The sequence below is a fragment of the Pteropus vampyrus genome, unplaced genomic scaffold, assembly GCF_000151845.1.
Source record: "Pteropus vampyrus isolate Shadow unplaced genomic scaffold, Pvam_2.0 Scaffold505, whole genome shotgun sequence".
NCBI lineage: Eukaryota > Metazoa > Chordata > Mammalia > Chiroptera > Pteropodidae > Pteropus > Pteropus vampyrus.
The window spans coordinates 1,027,363-1,037,961 of record NW_011889286.1 but is presented as its reverse complement, the minus strand read 5'-3'; positions in this window follow the sequence as shown (position 1 = coordinate 1,037,961).

The window sequence follows — 10,599 nt, the reverse complement described above, 5'->3', positions numbered from 1 at the left end:
ACCACAACAAGATATGACCTCACACGTTTCAGAATGGCTATCATCAATAAGTTAAAAACAAGTGTTGGTGAGGATGTGGAGCAAAGGGAATCCTCTTGCACTGTTGATTGGATTGCAAATTGGTGCAGCCACTTGGAAAACAGTTTGGAGGCTCCTCAAAAAATTAAAAATAAAACTACTTTATGACCCAGCAATTTCACTTCTGGGTGACCTATGAACTGGGTCTTTAACAATGGGCAGGACATATCGGTGAGACAAGAGGGAGAAGATTATCCTCAGCATTGGGCTCAGCATTTGCAAAAGCATAACAAGTTGTTCAAAGGACAAGCTTCTGCCTGGCAAGACTGGAGAACCTGGGGACATGAAGGACGTGACAAAACCAAAACGGGCTGAAAGATAGGCCAGGAAACATGGTAAAAGTTCTCACGTGCTGTGTAAAGAGCTTAAACTTTAGTCAATGGGAACCAGAGCAGTCTGGTTTCCATGAGGATAACTTTGAAGACAATGTGGGAATGTCCCAATATAACTGGGAGCGAGCTAGAGTACTTCTAATTGGGAACATTGCCACACCTTCTTGGAAGAATTCCTTGCCCTGTCAGATTTTCTGAACACTTTCGAAGCTGTCCATTGTCTCTGCTGTATAATTCAGGAAATTAAAGGTGGGGCAGGCAGCAACAGCTGGTGAGCAGAGAGGATTACAGCCTCACTGTGGGTCATGTAGCAAGGCCAAGGGTACGTGTATAAAAGGGAATGAATCCAGTCTCAGTCCAGTAGCCCAGAATGAAGCCATCACCCACAGACATAAACATAAACAAAGCTGGAGAGAGAGCCCTACTGCTTTCCAATGAGTTTTATTGTCCTACACCCATTGTCCAATCAGCCGCCCATCCAGCTCTACTCAGGTAGCTACTGTCTTTGCCACTGCTGCCATTTGGCGTGCAGGAGGAAAGAAACATCACACTCCCATGAGAGATTCCATTGAGGAGACCATGAGAAACTCATCCCACCCAAGCCCTCTCTATTCCCTCATCTGCCCACTTCTAGATTGTCCTACAAACATACTAGTGTCCCTCATACTCACTTCTCCCTTGAGATACTGAGCTCTGGTCCTCTCTCCCCTTCACTTCCCAACTTCAAGAAGTGAGGAGGGTCTGCCCTGCCTTCTCTACTTCTTCACCATCTGCTCACCCCTCACAACCCTGCAGCTGGCTCCCACCCCAACCAGGCTATAATATGGCTACAGTCACTAATGACCTCCCAGAGACAACATCTAAGAGTTTTTCTCGGTCCTCAACCTTTTTGACTTCTGAGTGTCATTTCTCACTTTTGAACAACCCTCTTCTGCTTAAATTTGATTCAGGGTATCAGACCCTTACTTCATGCAAAGCACTCCCAGTTCTTACACTAGCAGTACTGCACTGCTGCTTGCTGAATTTTTTCTCACTCTGGCCATGTACTACCTACTTTTTTCACAACCTTTCTCTCCTCAAGCCACAATCCCCACCTGTGAGTGCCTCCACTGCCTATGTCTCTAGCCATGGTCTCTAACTACACCCTTTTTCTTGGTGGCTATGTAAGAGATGAGTCTCTTGCATAAATCCCCAGGACCCCTCACGTCCTAAGAATGCTCCAGTCTCCTTTCTAAAGTGTTCTGCTGAATCCTCTCTGGTTATCCTATCACAGCTCAAAAACCCAAATTTCTGGCACCAAGCTTATTGTCTTTTCCCCGCCCCACCCAATTCCTCCTCTTTATTTCCCAGCTTCTCAGGAAGCCATCTGCATCTCCAATGCAACCAAATTTGAAACCCCAGAGATCCTCATGACACCTTACTCCTCCCATTAATCAATAGCCACTTTTTTAGATTTGTACAATTATGGTTTTTGTCATGCCTTGATCTAAACAAACTTGAGCGGCTGCTCATATGTTTATTCGATGAAGTTCAAACTCCTTAGTTTGGCCCTCTGTGATCTGCCTCCAGCCTCTCCTTTCAGCTTTGTTTGCTAGTACCGTTCTCTAGGTACCTGTACCACTTTGCTTGTGCCACCCTCTCTTCCTGCAGTGTTTTCTCTCTCCCAACCCAAATTGTCCATTTTTTGCTGTCCGGCTCAAATACCAGTTCCCTCCATGGGAACAGAAAGAACCTCCAGCTTTATTGCAAGGAAGGCTGAGTTGACAAACATAGCCTGGATCTACATCAATGGCTGGGCTCTTAGTACTTTCACTTGGAATTGAACTTTGTACTCAGTACTGCAGGTCTTTTCCCAACAGGGGCAGAGTTTGCCCCAATGAAGAGGAGAGGAATGCAGGCTCATCACAGACAGGAGAGGAGAGAAAGTAATAGTATCCAGGCCAATCTTATAGAGGCCCCTCTTCCCATATCATCAGTTCAACTTAGAGAGAGGGAGCAATTGAGAGCATGGAGGGAAGAGCAGAAGCAACTCTTTCCACCATGGCTGGAAAGGCTGCAATTCTTATATAATGGGCCCAGGTAAAATGCTGAGTGAGGGAGAAAGCAGTTCCTCCAATGTTGCCATATGTCCAGTCCAGGGCAGTGAGCCAGAGCTGCAAGACACATCAGTCTGTCTGGCTCTGGGTCCACGAACAGCTCCTGGGAGGGGCATATGAGTTAGCTCTGTGTGTTGTATACGGCAGTATTGCCTTACATACAAGCTTGGTCACCCTGTGCCATTTCCGTGGAGATTCTAACTATGACTCAAATATTTTTCTCTCATTCTTAGTAGCATATTCCCAGCATTCTTCTCCAATTTCAAGAAATGGTTAGTACCGGTGATACCAGAGCTACCTATAGAACTTTCCCCTCAAAAAAAAAAAAAAAAGAACTTTTTAAGAAGTTAGTGTTCACTGAGGCTACATGTTTTTAAATTTCCAGCTAATAATTTCACAAAGGAATTTTGTAGCCCTTTTCTTTCTAGTGCTCTTCACTTAATGCCTCAGAAGTCAGGTGCTTCACCTGGATCATCCAATTCTTTATTCCCAAATTGTAATTCTAGTCTCTGTGTGGTTGCCCCAAATCTTAGTGGCTTTCCGGTGGTATTTCATGGCTCATACTGACTCTACCTCCACTTCTTCACCCCCAGTCCAGCATTTAGGCAGGCATAGTGGAAAAAGAAGCACAGCACCAATGGTGTTATTCTGAGGTATGGCAGGGCATGGCCCATTGGGTTGCAAATCCCAAGGGAGCTCCCCCAAGGTTACCCTTAACTATGCTCTTTTCAGCTGGAAGCACGAGAAGGTCGACCCATTATCAGAAATACATTTTCTCATCAGATAATCAAGCATGCAGAGGCCAGAGGAGAGTACAAAGCAGTTCTCTCCTTTGCTCCATGCCGAGTCCCCCTTGACTGACATCTGAGGTGCTATCCTTCTACTCCCTTTCCCTCCTCAGACTTTAGGCCTCTCTTCTCCCCTCCTAGGGTCCAGCTGCTTCTTTCTCTGCCCTCTGGCTCAGGCACTCAGGCAATAGGTTCCATCCAGTTCTCTCCTTGATGGAAATCAAAGGGGTTTCAGATTCTGCAAGTCTTGCATAGAAGACAAAGGAACAAGACTCTGAAAGACAATAACCAAAAAGATAAATCATCTCTAGCTACACAGTTCTTAGCCTTCACTATGTATCAAAACCACCCAGGCAGCTTTTTCAGAATAAAAATGCCTAGGCTCCAGAGATTTGATTCCATTGGCCTGGGGTGAGGTCCAGGCATCACCTACAATCTTCAGATAATTCTAAAGTTCAACTAGGTTGAGAACCACTGCATTGATATTGACCACGTCTCATGGTGTGACCAAAATGCATTATTGTTGTTAACAGAGTCTCTTCATTTTTCTCTCTTACTGAAGATCTTCTTCAGCAAGATATAGGCCAGGTGCTCAGCACAGAGAAAGGTCCTCATCCCAAGAAAGGGATCCAGATGTGTAATCAAACAGCACTCAATTTTATACTGCTTTGCTAACCTGGGGTTAGGAGACAGGAGTTGATGGGGGAGCTGAGGTTTGTTCTCTCCAGCTTTCAGTGAGAGACAGTAAGTATTGCAAGGCAGTGTGGCAATGAGGATGATACATGGGAGATCACCTATTGCCAGGACCTCCTCTACCTCCATTAGAATTTGATTGAAGACACCCACTGATCTGGAGCTTTGAGCCACACCAAAGGGCTGTCCTTCGGCAGCCCTTGGCTGGGCTTCCTGGAACTAGAAGACGGAAGAAGGAAGGGGATGTAGTTTGGGCAAGAACAAAAGACTAAGGGAGCAGGCCCAATAGGCTAGATTCTCATTCCTCAGAACTCTTCCAAGCCTCCAAAGGACTCTGGATTGTCCCCCTGATCCCAGGATCTCAGGGCCCTGTCAGAGGGTACTCAAGCCAGCAGCCCTGCCAGGGGCCTCTATGTCCCAGGAGAGAGGACACAGTGGAAGGCTGGCTTCCTTAGGACTAGCTCAGACAGCCTTCTCAATCCTTCTCACTAACTTCTTGGTCCCCAGCATCATAATCTGGCCCTGGGCTCCTGCAAATATTTTCCTCTCAGTTACCTGCTGATGGGCTCTGCCCCCAGGGCTATAGCAAGTGGAGATCGGTGTGATGTGGAAGGGACCACAGGGTGTGAGATGTGTATGTGTCTTTCTGTCTAGGAACCAAAGTTAAATACAGATGTTCGGGCTGTTGTTTCTTGGTGTGCTGATTGCCTCTCAAGTCTGTACTGCTCTTCTTTATAGCACTTTTTACTCTGTTACTCCAGTTGCTACTCCCCTTTTGGGAGGGTAGATGTCATCAGCTCTATTCTATAGATCAGGAAATGGTGCTCTGAGAAGTGAAGTCCTTCTCCCAGTGAATAGCAAGGCTGATGAGAGGCTGAGCCTCCTGACTTCATCCCTACACTTTGCTCCATCTTTCCCCAGGAATAACCTAATATGGAAAAAGCAGTGGACATCAACACCCAGTCCAGAAGTATGTTTTTCTAGGGTGCCTCACCCCAGGCACAACCCCAGCACCCCAATTCCAATTCAAGAGCTTGCCTGACAAAATCCTCCCCCAATCTCAAAACCTACTTCATCAGGGAACAAAAGTCTGGGCCTCTTTGCAAGACTCCAATCGATGGCAGACTTTGCTCTTTCTTCTCCCACCAGTGGGAGTATTCACTGTGGCCTCTACAAACTCTTATCTAGCCTTAAAGAACCTGCTCAAATGTCATCTCCTCTGGAAATTCCTCTCTGCCTTCTAGCACCCTCCTCTCTTCTCTTGTAGACCTGGATTCACGCTTCTCAACATATTATATTTTTCTCCAGTTATTTGTTTACCATTTGACCTCCTCTACCAGACTGCAAACTCATCAGATAGAATATTGCCTTAGTCATCCTGATGTCCCCTGCAAAGCAGGCCAGAAATTACCCCCAGACCAGGCTCAGGCTGGCAGTCCTCCTGGAGCCCTGGTCCTGGATCTGCTGTGCTATCTCTTTGGAGAGCCCAAGATCTGTAAGGCCTCAAGTAGGAAGGATGAGCCGGGCCCCACCTCTGCCCTGCAGTCCTTCTCCACCACTAACTAACCCTCCCTAAGCCAGAAGTTCCCAAGCTAAGCCTGATGGATCTCAAGACTAAAGAACATCGGGGAGAAAAACGCCACCCTCCCAAAGCCAGCCAGAAAGCCATCTCCCATCACAGATTAGGCAAATTTGTCAGTTCAGGATGAGAGTAGAGAGCCCTGACAGACAGCTTATAGTGTTGGCCAGAGATCCGCATAGAATCAGCTTTCGCCCAGATGTCTGCTCAGAGGTATTAGGGACTGAGCCCCCCCAGCAAGGTCAAGGGTAGGCCCTGTTTCTAGGTAATGATAGAGACTTGTCTGTTGGCAGAGTGACCTGTACATAAAAGATGTTCTATCTGCGCATGCTGAATGAGCCAACAAAAAATGAATGAAGCCCCCACCTTCACCTATCCTACAGCCCAGGCTGAGGTCCTCTGTGGGGTCCCAGCACCATGGGAAAGGAGATCCAGTGCAGAGGATGCCTCCTACCTGTGCCTCAGCGGCTTACTGGGCAATCAATAAGGAGGTGGCCCCATCTGGGCAGGCTGACACGCTGTATACAGGCCTTCTGCAAACACAATCATCTCCTCAGTTATTAATGGGCCCCGCTCGCTGCCTCTTCATTAGCACTCAAATATCAACAGAAAACCGTTTACTTACCATGGGCTCCTGCTCGTGCCGAGCAAATTTGGACAGAGCTAGTCAAACAGGGAGCTTGTTGTTGGGCTAATGACAGAGCCCAGTGTAAAGTTTAACGGCAGCAGAAGCAGGCAGAGAGGGCACCAGCCTGCACCTGCCCCCCAGGGGCAGCCCAGGGAGAGCTGGTGTGGGGGCAGGGAGCAGTGTCAGGGAGAAGCAGCTGTCCTGAGCCCCAGGCCACACAGCCACGGTCCTCCAAGAAAACCCTGTTGAGACCCTTACAATATGTATTCAGCCACAGTGTTGTCAGATCTTCACATGGATCCTGGGAAGTAGGCCTGACAAGATTTGTAAGGCAGTGTGGAGTAGTGGCTGAGGATATGTGCTTAACAGCTAGGCAGAACACAGGTTCGTATCTCAGCAGCGGCTGTGTGGTGAGGTGTAAGTTACTTGGCCTAAGCCTCAGTTTTCTCATCTGTAAAATGGGAGGTCTAGTAGTGTTTACCTCATAGAGATGGCATGAAGGTTAAGTGAGACAGTGCCCAACACAGTGCTTAAGCCCCAGGCTCCCTTTTTGTAGATAAGAATACTGAGGCTTAGGTGAATGTGAGACTCTTGCCCAAGGCTGTGTGCTTAAGAAGTGGTAGAGTCAGACTGGAGCCCACAGGTTCAGGGTGTTGTCCCTCAGCGTCTCCCCAGGGCTCTTTACTGCCAATGTGCACTCCACAGCTGGCATCCTGCCTCGGGTAGCCCAAGCTGCCCCAAATACTCAGCGTGGACCAGCCCAAGCTGACTTACCCCCTCAGGCCCCCACCCTGACCCTCCCTCTGCACTTGCTCTCTATATCTCTGTCTCTGTTCTCTGTATCTCTGGTGGAATGTCAACCGAGAGTGGGAACCTCTGGGGCTCATGTTTTCCATCCTCACTCAGCCCTGGCCTCTCAGAAAGGAGTCTGGTCTCTTCCTGGGGTCTTTCCAGACCAAGCCCTCTGTGCCCTATGAGAGAGAAGCCTGTAAGCTTCATCAGTGGCCTAAGTCCCTCCTCCCAGTGTCACAGGCTTGGGGAAGGTACCCTACAAGTCCTTGGCTCACCAGAGATCTGAACAGTCATGCATTTAATGTCTCATCTTGGGGGGTATCAGAGGTTCTCAAGCTGAGCCCAGGAGTCACCATAAAGGACAAAACTCTGGTGGCCACAAAATCAGAGGAACTGAGGAGAGCGGACAGGAAGCAGCAGATTCTGTTATTAAAGCTGCACCTTTCCTTTTCCTGCCAGACCTACCATCATGTGCCTGTTGCAAATAGCTGCCAAACATCAACTGGTACCATGGCACCTCCACACTAGGCCTGGGGATGCCAAGCTACAAGTCTTGTCTGCAAAGGTTTGGGGTCTGTTACGAAGGTATACAGCAAATGGATCACAGTGTTCAGACATAAGAGGCCCACCAAAGTCTCTGTCCCCAAGAGCAGGAACAGAGACAAACCTGGTGCTGGGAAGTTGAAGGAGACTTCATAGAGCATGATTACTTGAGCACAGGCTGGAAGGATGACAGTGAGTTTCCAGTCAAGAAAGAGAAGGGCCTTCCAGGCTACACTAACAGCACGTGTAGCCGGGAGGTGTGAAAGAACACAGCATAGCCGGAGAGCTGTGAGGCGGGGGAAGGAAAATGGGTCCAGTTCTTAACAACCCTTGTGTCCCACAATATGACAACTTGGGTGGTAACCTAGAGGTGTGGGGAGCTAACAGCATTCACCTTCTCTGTTTGGATGCTCTCCTTGACAAGGAGCTTACTTTCTTATGTGCCAGTTCGTTCTGTGGCACTGCAATGAAGCAATACTTCTCCTCCTCCATGACCTAAGCAGCTTCTGGGGCAGCACAAGGAAATGAGTTATCACTCATTCACAGAGCATTTACTGAGTGCCTACTGTATACTGGCATGGGATATACAGACATGAACAAGAAAGCCAATCCCTGCTCTCCAGGAGCTGTATTATGAAGTGGGTAGGAGGACATTACCCATATAAACAAACACAGAGCAAGGTAATTTCCAAGAGAGATAATGCTGTAAAGGAAGGGACACTTATGCTGTAGAGGAGAATGCTTGCGGAGGGAACAAGGGAACTATTTTGGCTGAAGTGATCACAAAAGGTCTAGCTGAATTAAAGAAATTTGAGCTTGAGATGAGAGAAAGGCAGGAAAAGGACTCCTGGGTTTGGGGACCAATAGCTGGGCATGTGGTGGTACCCCTTACCAAGATAAGAAGACTGTGGGAAGGTAGGGGAAGAGCAGAGGTATGGGTCACTGCCACCCACCCCTCAGCAAGACCACCTGACAACCTGCCATGAGCTATGCAGCTTCACACACACCTAGGCAATTAATGGTTGCCTGCCTGCACACGTGCATGCACATACTCTCATGCACACCTGCTCACTTCTTTCCTCAGTGCACAGTCTCACACACAGACTCAAGTGTAGGTCGTTGTCTCCACAGTAATAAACACACATGCAGGGCCACATGTGCAGGGCCCCATACCTCAGGGCCTGCCACCCTCGTAGACAACAAAACAGTTAGGTTACACAGGACATGGACGCGCACTTTGTTTTCTTCCAGGTCCTCACATGCACACCTTGGGCCGTGCTATGCTCACTAGTTCATCTGCTTTTTTAACCTCAGCTAATGCGATGTCCATTCCAGGGTGACTGGACAGGGTTTCTCCCACAGCGGGGAAGAAATTTTGAAGCCTGAGTCATTTGAATCTGTGGCACTGAAAGGTCTCCTGACCAGAAGGAACAGGAAAATGTCACTGGCTGATGGAAACAATTTTAATGCAAAATGCCACTTTCTAATGATCGTACCTTTTGCTGCAGCTGCCAGCAAAAAGACACTTAGCTCGTTCCCAGGGGGCAGACTCTGATCAAACAGTTTTGCATTTCCTTCTGCCTCCCTTTGCCCCCAGAACTGTGCATTTCAGGCTAATGTTGGGCATATCTCAGTGCCAGCCCAGGCCTGGCAAAGGGCAGAAGGGGCCTGGGTGAGCAGCCCCTGGATGGCCCTTCATAGGACCTCTGCCACTCCTCCACCTTCCAACCCTTGGGTGGGGTGAGGGGCTCTTGCTCCATTCTCTTTAAACTGGGACCTGGGGTGAGGTGTTCCCTGAGGGCTCCCATAGCACACAGTGACTCCTCTGGCACTAAACTGTCCTTTGTGTAGCAGTCTCCTCTTTGTTTCCTCTGTCCTCTTAGAGAAAGGGATCATGCCCCTACTATGTCCTCAGAATCTAGCACATGTCTAGCACATCATAGGCACTCCATAATAAAAGGATGAAGAATAATAGAACGAAGGAAAAGAGGAACTACGCTCCTCTTAGGTAAGGTAAAAAACATTTCTGCTTTTCCTAGACTGCTCTGGTCCAAAGGGGCCCCCTGGAGTGCACTCAGTCACTCTCTCTTCCTAAACCGTCTTGTCCTTCCTATCCTTAATACTTCCAGAGATCCCACCCACTCCTTCAGCATTTCATTCACCCAGCCAGTTTTATCTCGCTTCTCATTACAGCACTCCACACCCCACAAACACTCAGCCCAGCCCTATGGTTTCTCCTTTTCTCACATCCTTTTTCTAGTCTTCTACCTGGAATGCCTGTCTTTCCACCTTTGAAATCGTGTTTATCCTTCAGTCTCCATTCTAAGGACACCTCCCAAGGGAAGAAGGATTCTAAAATAACTCCCAAGATTTTTCACCCCTGATAATTCAATCAAACACTCATCTAGGTATCACTGTCAGGAATTTGGCATATCTATTTAAAGTCCCAAATCTGTGACCTTAAGATACAGAGATGTTTCAGGTGGCCTGACTTAATCATGGAGCCCTTTAAAAGCAGAGCTTCTCCTGCCAGTCACAGAAGGGATGTCAGAGAGATGGGAAGTGTGAGGATTTCACACCCCTTGAAGGTGGAAGGGTCCCCAGGAAGAGGACCTGCGAGCAGCCTCTGGGAGCTGACGGTGACTGCCAGCCAACCACCAGCAAGGAAGTGGAGACCTCGACCCTACACCTGCCAGTAACCTGTATGTGTTAGAAGTAGGGTTTTTCTCCCAGAGCCTCCAGATGAGAACGCAGCCCAGCCAACACCTTGAGTTCAGCCTTGTAGGTACTCTGAGCCAGGCCAGACTTCTGACCTCCAGAACAGGAAAATCAAAAACAGGGTTTCGTTGTATGTTGCTTTCATCATTTTATTTTTATTATTAATTGTGGTAAAATACACATAACAAAAATAACAATTTTGACCATTTTTAATGTATAGTTCTTCAGTGTTAAGTACATTTACACTGTTGTGTTACAAATCTCCAGGATTCTTTTCACCTTGCAAAACAGAATCTCTTCACCCATTCAACATTAACTCCTATTTCCCCTCCCCATAGTCCCTGGCAACCAC